Below are 14,461 nucleotides of genomic sequence, written 5' to 3'. Positions count from 1 at the left end.
TGTGTATTTTTGAAAGTTTTATTTTTGAATTTTAAAAAATACCCTTAACCACTTAGACCTGCCTTTGAACGAGTTTGACCAAGTTCTGGGCGTCAATTGAACGAAAATTCAAGTCCTTTTTCAAATTAAAAGAGGTTAGTTTCACTCCTTGAACTCTATAAATAGGACCTAGTGCTCAGCCATTTTCTTCATTGTTCAAGCATTTGATCAAAGCCTCCAAGGTGCTAGTGTTACTATTGAGAGATACACTTGGGTTCTGGGTTAAAGCTTTATCATTCTAAGCTTTTATAAACACTTGGGAAGTGAGAAATAGTGTTTTTATCCCCAAAATTTGAGAACGATGACGTGGCAATAGAAATGACAAATGGCAAGGAATGGTTGGGTGATCTGGCTTAGGAGTGACTTGGTAGACCAGTGAAGAATTTTGACTGGCCAGTCAAGTGTCATGACCGACCAGTCATGACCTTGTCCGACTAGTCACATGTTTGTCTGCCCAGGCATGACCTTGGCCAACTAGTCATGACAATGTCCGACCAGTCATGACCTTGTCCGATCAGTCACATGTTTGTCTTCCCAGGCATGACCTTGGCTGACCAGTCATGACCATGTCCAACCAATCATGACCATGTCCGACCAGTCACATGCATGTCTGCTCAGTCAGGTGCATGTCTACCCAATAAAGTGTTTTGCCGACCAGTGAAGGTTTGGCCGACCAGCCTGGATGTGATATGGATCGACTAGACAGAGCAAGGCTACGTAGAAGATCCCATAAACAGCTTCAACAAGAATCAGTCTTGGCTTGCGCGGGAATCTCTCAGATTATCCCATAAATATAGTGTATCGTTATATTTTGAATATTATTGTAAATTAAATATAGTGAGAATAACAAAATATCCCGATTATGGGGGACATCATCTGTACGATCCTGAGCCTATAAATACAAGGCTCATGGCATCATAAAGGGATTGGAGTTCTAATTTTCTGGAGAGAGAGTAATTGTATCTTGAGAGAATTCTTGTATTCTTGTAATCTGCACTGAAGAAACTCAGTTGACTCAGGTTCATCTGATCTTGAGTGTAGATCTATAATCATAACTCTAAGTGGATTAGTCTATTACCAACACATTGGGGTTGAACCACTATAAAAATTGTATGTGTCGTTTATTTCTCTTGAAGGTTTTTGTCGCTTTGACGTCTATGTGTCGTTGGCCAAAAATACGGTCAACATTTTGGTGCTTTCATTGAGAGCCTGAAGAGAAGAAGCACACGACTATCATATCGAAATGGCGCCCAAGAATACCAATGTGGCATCCAAAAAGTCAGGCACATCAAAGGAGCCTGCTAGATCAAAAGAGCCTGGACCGCAAAACCAGAGACTGAGCCCAGGGTGTTTCTCGAGGAGACCACTCCAGAAGTTGAACAACTCCAGGAAGCAATAAGCGCTTTCCAAGAGGAGATGGTGCAATTCAATGCTCGGCAGGAGTCTTTCGCTGAAGAGATGGCCAGGCAGAAAGCTACGTTAGAGCAGAAAAGGCGCGATATGGAGGCAAGAAGTGAAGAGCTCAGACAGCGACAGGAGGAAGTCGACCAGAGACATCGTGAAGCAGCACTTGCTCTAGAAGCGGCTACCCAATTGGGCCAAGCCAATGCTCAAGCCGCGGCACAAACAGCCACCCAGGGAGCAAGAAATAATAATGCTGGTCGAAGGACCACTGACAGAGCCAATTCTCAGGGACCGGACAGAAGCAGGAGTAACCCCCCTGGTCGAGAAGATGATGGGGACCGATCCAGAGCTGCCTCGACGCAAAGGGAGCACTCTAGAACCCCCTCCAGGAGGCACCGATCAGAAACTTCTAGATCAGGGAGTCACCGATCGGCAGTAAAAATCGAAAAGTACGGTGTTCGATCGGGCAGGAGAGCATGCTTCCCGGAAGGATCTGAGGGAAGTTATCACCAACAAGAGAAGAACTGTCCCGGTCGCAGGGCAAAATCTGAACCGCCCTGCTAGTCAAGTAGAAATACTTGACGACAGTGCACTAGATGGTAATGCCCGACCAGGCGGTCAAGACCTTGGAACTTCATCAGTTGCACCAGCCATCCAAGCCCAGCTTGACGTGCTCACAGCTGCAGTGCAAGGTTTGTCAAAACGACCTTCCGGGATAGATGTGATAGACCACCAGAGTGGCAGCCCATTTTGTGCCCGGATTAGAGCAGCCCAGCCGCCGGCAAAATATAAAGCACCGGTTCTGCCAGTAAATACAGAAAAGGCAGATCCCATCAGACATGTTGGGAAATTTGAGGACCAGATGGAATTGCTCAGAGTAAGTGACGATTATCGGTGTAGAGTTTTCCTGACTACTTTGTCAGATACCGCCCAGGAATGGTATTGGAAGTTTAAGCCAAACTCCATTACCTCTTGGGAAGCATTCCGGAAGGAGTTTTGTAGACAATTCAGCACTGCCCGGACTCCACCAGTTTATGCCAACCACTTGGCAGATATCAAACAAGAAAGCGACGAGTCTTTAAAGAATTATATACAGAGATTCATGAGAGAAGCCAATAGAGTAACTGCTGTAGGAGACAAGGGGAAGATGGTTGCCATATCCACTAGGATAACTTATTGGAGCCCTTTGTGGGATAGTATACGTAGAAATCCAATTTCAACACTTCAACAATTTCTTGACCGAGCGGACAAGTATATGAAATTGGATGATGCAATCGAGAAAGAGGAGAATGGCATAAACAATCCGGGCAGACTAACTGACTCTCCTAAGGATGGTGGAAAGAAACATGGAAATAATGGGTTTGACCACCATGAGGAAAAGAAAGCAAAGTTGAGTTCAAATGAAAAGCCAACCAAGTATGAGCCTCAGTTCACTAATTACGCCACTCTCTCGGCCAGCCGAGCGGAAATATATCTTGCTAGTCATAAAGAGGTTCCCTACAAGAAACCTCCACCCATCAGGAAAGAGATGAGGAAGAGAGATATGAATAAGTTTTGTCGTTTCCATGGAGATTATGGTCATGACACGAATGAATGCAATCACCTCAAGGACGAGATAGAATTTCTTCTCCGGTCGGGAAAGTTGAGGAAGTACCGGGCAGAGACACCCCAAGGAGAAGGAGGCAGCAGCAATCCTGGTTTCAAACGACCGAGATCTCCACCCTTGCAGCCTGGACCTGTGGACTTTACCTTAGACACTATATGTGGAGGTCCACACTTGACTAAGGATAGCAACGAAGCAAGGGAGAGGCATGCTGAGCGGGAGTGCTAGGATCAGGAGCCACTGGAACGGCGAGCGTCTGTGAATATATTATTTCTAAATACTGCTTTCAGAGTGGTAGTTTAATTTCAAGTTGTTTAACTTGTTATTTAAATTTGGTTTATGAGCTGGTTATTTTCTGACCAGTCATCTATTTTTGAACAATTTTTGTTGTTTAAGACTCGTTATTAGACACGTTTTGTCCTTTTTAACTTACGAGTAATAAAAGAGACTACGCGCAGCGTGGTCGATTCTTGCTACAAATGTGCATGTGTGTTAATTATTCGGACAGTGCTCAACTGGTCAATACATTCAAGCAGTGTTCAATTGCTCGGATATTTTCAATATATTCTATGTGTTTCACGAGTAATTAACTGCTCAAACAGATTCAGTCAAGTAGCAAGTGACTAAGGATCTTACAACCCTCGATCATTTGGGGGGCACATGGGGTATACTGGTATGTAATTTAACACAGGCAATGAGAGCACGAGTTAAGATATCTATTTTTAGGCTGACTTGTAAATTTTCGAAGTCCAAAAAGGTCATTAAGCTAACTTGTTTGACAAAGCTTAAGTAACTTGGAATTTTTTTAAAATTTCAAGTTAGAAGCAGATATTCGTGTGACAATAAATATCATGCTCATAAAATGTTAGAGCAATAAGAGTGTGAGAAAGTATACTTAGTATGGACTTATGAAATGTCGAGAATTTCAAAGTTAGAAAACTAAGTACTCATGCAAAAATATAAGGCATACATCAGAGTGACTTTACTATTCACAAAAAACTTATAACTTTTTATGTCTAAAAATACTTAGAATGTTTTAAGTTAACAAAGAAAAGTAAAGTATAAATGCATGAACCATAAAGATTTTGTGCAAAACTCGAATTCATAAGGGCATGCATCCAAGTGATGAGGCTATGGTGTCCGAGCAGCCAGGCACGGGGCAAAGAGGCTATGGTGTCTAGGTGGCTAGACATGTCCGAGCGGCTGGATGAGCTGCATCCGAGCAGCTAGAGGAGCTGCATCCGAGCAGCCATGGTTGTGCATGCGCGTCCGAAGGTTGCGTCTGAGCGGGGTAGCCTGTGTCTGACCAGTTGGAGCGGCGTCCGAGCAGGTGTGGCTACATCCGAGCGGCTGAGGCTGGCATGTGTGCATCCAAGGGGATGTGCATCCAAGGGGAAGCACGCCCGAGCGGTTGGGGTGCATGGCTGAGTGGTTGGGTTGCATGGCCGAGCGGCTGAAGGTTGGTGTCCGAGTGGCTCGAGGAGGATGCCTAGGGGATGCATGTCTGAAGAGTTGGCCATCCGAGGAGATGTGCACCCGAAGGGCTAAGTGTCCCAATAGCTAGGCATCCAAGGAGCAAGGGAACCTATGTTCTTGATTTTGAACTATGCAAACAAGATCAAAAAGTTGAATTTCAAGGGTTCAACAAACTTCAAGATAACATCAATGATTATCCTATACCCGTAAGCCCGAAAAGCAATGGAAATAGGAAATTGATAACTACCATTTTTACGGATAGAAAATTTAAGTCGTGGGTTTACTACAAAAGTGAAGGTTACTGACCGAATGGAAGCTTTTGGATGACCTCAACAACATTTTGCTAGAGAAAAGGTTTATCATACGAATAAATCATATAATAAACTTGGGGGGCAAATGTTATCCCCAAAATTTGAGAACGATGACGTGGCAATAGAAATGACAAATGGCAAGGAATGGTTGGGTGATCTGGCTTAGGAGTGACCCAGTAGGCCAGTGAAGAATTTTGACTGGCCAGTCAAGTGTCATGACCGACCAGTCATGACCTTGTCCGACCAGTCACATGTTTGTCTGCCCAGGCATGACCTTGGCCAACCAGTCATGACCATGTCCGACCAGTCACATGTTTGTCTGCCCAGGCATGACCTTGGCCGACCAGTCATGACCATGTACGACCAGTCATGACCATGTCCGACCAGTCACATGTTTGTCTGCCCAGGCATGAACTTGGCCAACCAGTCATGACCATGTACGACCAGTCATGACCATGTCCGACCAGTCATGACCTTGTTCGACCAGTCACATGCATGTCTGCCCAGTCAGGTGCATGTCCGCCCAGTAAAGTGTTTTGCCGACCAGTGAAGGTTTGGCCGACCAGCCTGGATGTGATATGGATCGACTAGACAGAGCAGGGCTACGCAGAAGATCCCATAAACGTCTTCAACAAGAATCGTTCTTGGCTTGCGCAGGAATCTCTCAGATTATCCCATAAATATAGTATATCGTTATATTTTGAATATCATTGTAAATTAAATATAGTGAGAATAAAAAAATATCCCGATTATGGGGGACATCATCTGTATGATCCTGAGCCTATAAATACAAGGCTCATGGCATCATAAAGGGATTGGAATTCTAATTTTATGGAGAGAGAGTAATTGTATCTTGAGAGAATTCTTGTATTCTTATAATCTGCACTGAAGAAACTCAGTTGACTCAGGTTCATCTGATCTTGAGTGTAGATCTATAATCATAACTCTAAGTGGATTAGGCTATTACCAACACATTGGGGTTGAACCACTATAAAAATTGTTTGTGTCGTTTATTTCTCTTGAAGGTTTTTGTCGTTTTGACCCCACGTGGCATTGGCCAAAAACATGGTCAACAAGTGTGATTTTGGTATTGAGGTTTAGACCAATCCATTAGGTCATTCAAGGTATTTTTATTCCTAAGTTCAATTCTATATGGTTCTTTAGTTTTCTTTTATTAAGATCCTAACTCTTGTTTATGATTCTTGATTAGGTATTTAAGTTCTTGAAACTTAAGGTTCTTCTTGGTAAGTTTCTTCTTGATGGTTTAGTTCTCATTTCATCTTTATTCTTTAGAGATTCTCACCATTTTACTGTTGGTTTATAGGAGTACTCTAATCCCGTTCTTGTTCCCAAATATCCAGGCTTTTGGTAAGGAAAATAGGCTAGATATATGTGTTTATATGTTTATGTTATGATATGTTTTATGCTATGATATTATATATGTTATGTTATATGTTTTGTAGTCCTTAGGCATATGACTTGTTTAGCTAGCAAGCCCCAATAATTTATGGGCATATGACTTGCTTAGCTAGCAAGCCCCATGAATTTATGGGCATATGACTTGCTTAGTTAACAAGCCCCGAGAAGTATGATGGCCATTGTAGTCTTATATGATATAAGTTTTTGATAGTCATATGTTTTTATAGTATATGATATATTCTTATGCTTATGAATTATGATGTATGTTTTTAATAGATTTTCCTTATTGGACATTAGGCTCACTCCTTTATTTTTTAGTGTGATGCAGGAAAATACATATGGAAGGCGGAAGGATTCTTGGCAGCTTGGCTTGTGTGTTAAGGATGAATGGACTGAATGGACTGCGTGTCGATCGAGGACAACGTTATTTATTTTTAGTCTTTTGAATTATGTTTCTTTTGTAAATCCACATTTAGTTTTTGAACAATTAGTATTTAAAGTTATGTTTTATGTTTTATAAATAATGGGTACCCATGCCATATTACATTTTAAATTTTAAATTTATGTTATTGATACAATATTTATTTTGGAGTTTTGATAAAGTTATGATTATTTCTTATGTATGCTTTCTAAAAAACAGTAGCTATGTCTAGTAGTTTTAATGGTCCAAGGTCTTAGAAATAGTTGGGTCATTACATATGCAATCGTAACAAGTCATAAAATAGTAAGTAGAGTATCGTTCCCTCGAGAACTATTACTAATTACCAAGAATCAATCTTTATTTCCAATTGATTTGTCGAATAATGAATATAGAATTTATTAAAATAAAAGAAACAAACAATTAATAGAACAATAGAGAAATCAATAATAAATATATTAATTCAATGGATAAAGATATAGAGTTATTAACTTCATCAACTATCCACCTATGCCTCGCAAATGTGAATTTAAGAATTCCTATCTCTATTGTGAAAGCGGATAACAATTGTAAATTATATTCTTACTGGGACTTATAACTCTCTACAATAAGCAAATCTTCTACATCTCTGCGGTAAATTAACATATTGCAGACATTAAACACGTAATCCCTAAGCTACACAAATCATGCAATTAGAAGCCAATTAATCACAAGTCAAATAATTCACAATATTGATAGGAAATTCATAAAAATTGCATTAGATAATTATAAGGTTTCAAGAAGAATTCTTTAACACTCTAAACAAGAAATTAGTTGATGAAAAAGAATATAAAAAGAAGAAAGAGATAGGAGAGAGAGGAGTAAGATAGAGAGAGAAGAGAGATCTAAAATAGTCTAAAGCATTCTTTTTATAGTGATAAGGTTGTGAAAATAATTCTAGATGTTTCCTTGTTACTTGACAATGCTTCAAAATATCTTTATTTGAATTTCAAATCTCGTAACTCTAGCTTGTGTAATCTTGTAGCTCAAATATCACCACGTAAATGTCCTAATTTGACTTTTATTGTTATACAAGCTTTGTAGGGCTTTAAATAAGCTTTCTAACGCCACAAAAAACACATAAATCGGATAAGTGAGTCAGGAGAAATTGTCAAAATACTGAAATTGGCTCATATTCAAAATATCTCAGATTTTTCTAACAAATTAAGTTTGAATTCTCCTTTATCTTATCCAATCAATTCAAATAAATATCTTCTATTGTTTTTCTCTTATTGAAGATAATATTTTAAATAAATTTTGAAATATTTCTCCAATATCCATGTAACAAATGACAACCTGAAAAATATAAGAACCACACATAAAAAGAACTAAAAATATAAAATAATAATAAAAAAACTATAAAAAAAAACTAAGACTAAAAAGTATTAAAAATCTATCATATCATGGCATGATAAGCAAATTCATCGCAGAGAGTTTATACCGAGAGAGAAGGTTATTTTATTCAATTCTCGTCTTAAACTCTTCCTCGATAAATTAAACTCCCGTTGGTCAAGACCATTCACATTATCCAAGTTTTTCCATTCAGAGCTATTGAGATTCAAAGAGGTGAGGAATCTGCTTTTAAAGTGAATGGCCAACAGTTGAAGCATTATTATGGAGGTGAGGTTGAGAAAATGGCGAGCATTAAGCTTGTTGATGACTAGTTACGACATTGAGGTACAAGGTCAAGCTACAGACTTTAAATTAAGCACTTAATGAGAGACAACCCATTATTTTTGTTCATTTTCTTAGAGTTATAATTTTTTTGTTTCAAATACATTCTCATTTTATGTTTAATTTAGTTAAAAAAAAAAGAGTCAGGTGATGCATTGCCTGTACAGTGGCGATGCATCGTGAATATGAGCATTTGGGTGTTTTCAGCAGAGAGCCCAGCGATGCATCACCTATCCCAGGTGATGCCTCGCCTGGGCCGTTATCGCAATGCTCCTAGAAATTTCACTAGGTGACGTGTTGCCTGGTGGGTGGCGACACATTGCCACTATTAATTAAAAAAACAAATTTAAAATTTTCAAACTCAGACATAATGGTCATGTTTTTTCTTTGTTTTAGTTGTTAGGTGGTTATTTTTTATTACTTACTTACTTTATTTTTTTTACTTCTCTTGATTTTTTTTTACCATTCCCCATTCTTTCTTCTTCTCTTCCTCTTCAAACTCTCTATCACCACCACCATTTTTCTCTTCACCGTCATCATCATCTTTTATGTTACATTATCACCACATTCCTTGTTTCGTGCATTGTTTCTTTTTATCTTTCATCGTTATAATCTCTATTTCTCAAGTTATTGTCAAGACAAAGTGGAGATAACAAGGGTTCCTATTCTTCCATCTCAAGTAAGGCTATTTCACTTCTTTTGGTTGGAATCTTTGTTTTATTTTGTTGATTATTGGAGGTTTGGACTGTCTTGTATGATGATATGAACTTTTGGGAGAGATTTAATGTCCATTGAGATTTTGGAAGAGTGTGGTTATTACATGCCTGCCAAGTGTTTGATAAAATGCTCCAATGAAATTCTCCATTGAATCTTGAGGAATTAATTGAGTTTTGTTGGTGGGTTCACTTTTTTCTTGCTTGGAGATACATTATCAAGGTTGGGGGTGATTTATTTTGGTGATTATTCATTGAGATAGTACACGAGAGGTGTTCCTCTTTTTAATTGATTGGTGTTTTTCATTGAAGTTTGGGGGAGAGTGTGGTGTTTTGTTAGAGGTGGTTTGGGTTCAAGAGTGCTTGGTGATATTGAGAGTCATTGTGGGTGCATTTGATTGTTGATTATGGGACTTAAAAAGAAGATAACGGAGGCTTCTACCTCGACCTTATTTATAGTACAACACTCTTTTGTGAATGATGAGGCGAAGGCAAAATATAAGTCTTATAATGATCGAAATAAAAAAATCATTATGGAATCTTCTTTACAGTCCTCGCCAAGTGATGGGAATTTGTTGAGCATGATTCAAGAACGAGGGTGGCAACGCTTATTGTTAGGAAAAATAGTTTTTGCCTCAGTGAAAATGGTAATAAAATACAACTCCATGCAGTATATTACAACTAAATAATGATTGATTAAAAAGAGTGTTACAACTCTATAACTGAAAATATAAATAAAAGGGGAAGGAGATGTAAGATGATAGAAATAGAAAGTACAACTCTATTACAAAAGATACAAATAAACTAGAAGTGTTTGAACAAAGGAAATAAAAGGATTACAACTCTTAAACAAAAGTACATGTAAATGGAATAAGAAGAAAAGCAATAGAAGAAAATAAGAACAAGAGCAAAAACAATAAACTCTCACTCACACAACCAAAGTGAACAGTGTTGGGGATCACCAACTTGAACAAGGTTTGAAACCTTTGTCCAAAAGCTTATTTCCCCCTAACTCAAGCACTAAGGGATCTCTCACAAATTTTAGGAAATGCTTTCTGGAATAATCAAGCCTCAAGGTGTTTCTAGCCAAATGCTCTAGTGGATAGAAACGTTGTATCTTTCAAGTGAGCAATAGGCTCCTATATATAGAGTTTAGAGACACCCTCTGAATTTCAAATTCCACCAACCCCATGGATGTTACCAATGATTAATTGGTTTATTATGGAATTAAAAATGAGATTTGGGAGTTATTTGGGTTTTTTTAGCCGTTTAACAAAGATTGAAAAAACTGAAAAAATGGCCTGTAATGCACCTGTGGCCGCGGCTAGGGACATCAGTGGACGCGGCCACTGCCCTCTGTCCCCCAGGCCGCGGCCACTGAGTATTTTCAGCACACATTTTTGTGCTATTTTTCTAAACAGTTCCAAATCCTCCCAATTGATTTTGTAACCCCTAAAACACATTATTGAGGTTAAAATCATACCTCTAACAACCATTTCTCATATGGCTTTATGAAATTCATCTCAATATTGTGTAACACCAAATTTACACAATAAAGGGTAATATTTGGAAGTTACAAATTTGTAACACCAAATATGTTACATATTTGGATATATCTCATACATCTAAATATTGTAACTCTCTATTATATGTTACAATATATGACACTATTTGTCACATTTATTTAATCTAAAACATTATATTATAAAATAATATAACATTCCCCCACTAGATTAAATAGTTATCTATTGTTACACTTATTTAATCAATCATTATATTTAAAATATAACATATCCTCCACTTGATTAAATAAGAACTCTCTCTTATAAGAGTCATTGCATTAGTGCATAAAGCAAAGTGTTTTTCAACTTGAACTTTACTGTAGTGTAATTATCACAAAATTTGTCAAAAATTTGGTTGCACTAGGCATTGAACCATCTTTTCATGATAACAAATCGGTGATAACACACACACCTTTGTGATGTTCACTTGAGACCTCGTTGTCTCGCTTTGCACCGTTAATGGCCATGTGCACTTTCCATTCACGGACGTTCTTGAGAATACTCCCAATTCTCATGAGAGGCGGCACCACCCCTAGGTCCATATAGGTAGAATTCTTACAGTATTTTGTTACCAAAAATACTTGTCTTTACAAGACTGAATTCTATTAAAAAACATTTCAGTTTTAACCCTCAACTTGGTAAATCACAAGTACTCAATATCTCAGATGGGACTTGTTTTGAGTACAACTAATATTCACTTGATTGACTTGTTGTTACCTATTGAACCTAACACAACTAGTGTTAAGATAGGTTACCATCAATCGTGAATCTCTTTAGGGAATTTAAGTCACATCCCTCGAGATGATGCATCCACTAAGTCTCTCGTTAGTGGCTTAGTGAAAGGATCAGCCAGATTTTCACTTGTTCTCACATAGGATATTGAGATGATTCCTCTTTGAATCAATTCTCTTACATATCCATGTCTTAGACTAATGTGTCTAGACTTCCCATTATACACTCCGTTGTATCCTCTAGCCAATGTCGCTTAGCTATCACAATGTATCGATATAGTGCATACATTCTCTTTGATTAGGGGTATCTCTATCAACAGATCCTATATCCATTCGGCCTCTTTGCCGGTAGCAGCTAGAGTTATAAATTCTACTTCCATAGTGGAATGAGATATACAGGTTTGTTTCTTGGAACCCCAAGAAATTGCACCCCCACCAAGTGTAAATACCCAACCAGTTGTGGACAAGTTGTCCCCAAGATTGGATATCCAGCTTGCATCTGTATATCCTTCTAATATTGAAGGAAATTTGGAGTAGTGAAGGCTTAGTTCTTTGGTTTTCTTGAGATAACCTAGGACTCTTCCAATAGCCTTCCAGCGATCCACACTTGGATTACTTGTAAACCTACTAAGTTTACTTACCACAAATGCTATATCAGGTCAAGTACATTGAGCAGCGTACATTGGACTTCCTATAGCACTGGCGTACTCCAATTGAGCCACCGCTCTTCCTTCATTCTTCTCTAGTTTTACACCATGAACGAATGGAGTATTGGCATCTTTAACCTTGAGATGGTTAAATTTGTTCAATACTTTCTCAACATAGTGGGCTTGACCCAACGCAAAACCCCCACTATGTTTTTTACTTTGATACTAAGTATGGTGTCAACTTCTCCAAGATCTTTCATCTTGAAGGTTCATGACAAAAACCTCTTCGTTTCTTCTATTCCTTTCATGCTAATCACTTAGAATAAGCATGTCATCCACATATAAGCAAACAATGATCACATCTCCCTTACAAGTTTTTGAATACAAACACATGTCTCCATTGTTATGTCTAAACCCATTAGACATGATAGCTTGATCAAACTTCTCATGCCATTGCTTAGGAGCTTGTTTCAATCCATATAAGGATTTTACAAGTCTACACACTTTATGTTCATATTTTGGTAGGACAAACCCTTCGAGTTGTTCCATATGGACCTCCTCATTGAGGTCACCATTAAGGAATGTCGTTTTGACATACATTTGATGAACATAAAAGTTTTGTATAGAAGCTAAAGCGAACAAAATTCTTATAGAAGTTGTTCTTGCAACAGGCGCATAGGTATCGAAATAATCGATACCCTCCTTTTGCCTAAACACTTTAGCTACTAATCTAGCTTTAAAGGTTTGGATAGTGTCGTCAGTGTGGTATTTTCTCCTAAATACCCACTTACATCCAATTGGCTTAGACCCCGGTGGGAGGTCTACCAATTCCCAAGTGTTGTTGGAAAGAATGGAATCCATCTCATCATTGATGGCTACTTTCCAAAATGCACTATCTCTTGATTGCATGACTTCTCTATAAGTCTTAGGATCATCCTCAATGAGAAGTACAATAAGAATTTTCCTAATGACTTCCTCTCTATTTCCTTCTACCATGTAGAATGAAATTCGTTGAGAATCTATCTCATCCACTACTAGACTTTTATGATTTTTAAGCCTTTGACTTCTTCTAAGTTCAAAGGGTTGCTTTAAATTCTTTTGAGAATTCTCCTCTTGAGAATCAACTTTGGATGTAGAAGCTTGAGAATTTTTCTCATATAACAAATTCTCCTTTAAAGATGTTGAAGCTTGAGAATTGTTGTCACATAACATATTCTCAAAAAATTCAACTTCTCTAGATTCAATCAAAATATTAGACTCTAAGTCTAATAGCCTATAAGCTTTACTATTGTTGGCATAACCAACAAAAACACACTTTATGGCACTTGAACCTAACTTTGTTCTATTAGGTTTGTTTTTCTTGCAATATGCAAGACACCCCCACACTTTGAAGTACACTATGTTGGGTTTTCTTCCTTTCCATAACTCATATGGAGATATAAATACTATGTGAAAATTTCTCAAGCAAATAATCACTAATTTCACTATTAGTTGTCTAAATAATCTCAAAATCACTTAAACAACTTTTGTGCATTTTTAAGAGTCTCTTTGAGATTCTTTTGAAAACATCATTTTGAGATCCATTGATTTTCTCATCAAAATCAATTTGAGGATGTCAATTTTAAACACTTAAATCAAAGAAAATAAACCCTCAATGATTTATTTAAACACTTTGATTTCTAATGCTTTGGTTTAACATTATCTCCTCATTGAGATTAATTTAAAACATATCACCATCTTTAACAAGAATGAATAAAATTCTCTTCAACCTTATTCACTATTGGTATAAAGATTCAAAATTGCTTCTCCAATTTCGTAATGTGACCTCATTGAGACATTGAATATTTGAGAATTGTTGTCACTAAATAATTCTCAAATGTTTTCTCTTTTGACCACAATTTTAGACTCCAAGCCTATAGGTCAATGTGTCATCCCATAATTTTGGATCCCCTTAATCCATTTTCTTGCAATAGCAATACACTTATCAAAAGATGTAACCCCCTTAGGTTCATCTTTTCTTATCTCATAAGTTGAGATGGCCAACACTTAGATGAGAAATTTAATTTCTCAAGTAATTCTCTTTATTTACCAAATAAATGGTAACTCATCACATTGCAATAATATGGGATAAAACATATTTATATTATTATCACCTTAATACCCATATTATATGGCACACCATAATAATCATGATAATTCTCATGTATATATCAAAATACTTTTATATATTAACATAATTATGTCTCAAAGGAATTTCACATAATTTGTCAACATATATCCATCATATTAGCATGCATTTTGAATCTCATAATTATATTGTAAGAATATCACAAATATCATACAATAATTCACATATCTATTGATTCACAAAATCAATATATAGGCATGTCAAAACCTACCTAATTATCATGCTTTATAATTTCTC

The sequence above is a fragment of the Humulus lupulus genome, chromosome 3 (assembly GCF_963169125.1).
Source record: "Humulus lupulus chromosome 3, drHumLupu1.1, whole genome shotgun sequence".
NCBI lineage: Eukaryota > Viridiplantae > Streptophyta > Magnoliopsida > Rosales > Cannabaceae > Humulus > Humulus lupulus.
The sequence above is the reverse complement of the archived record's forward strand: the minus strand, read 5'-3'. Positions refer to the sequence as shown.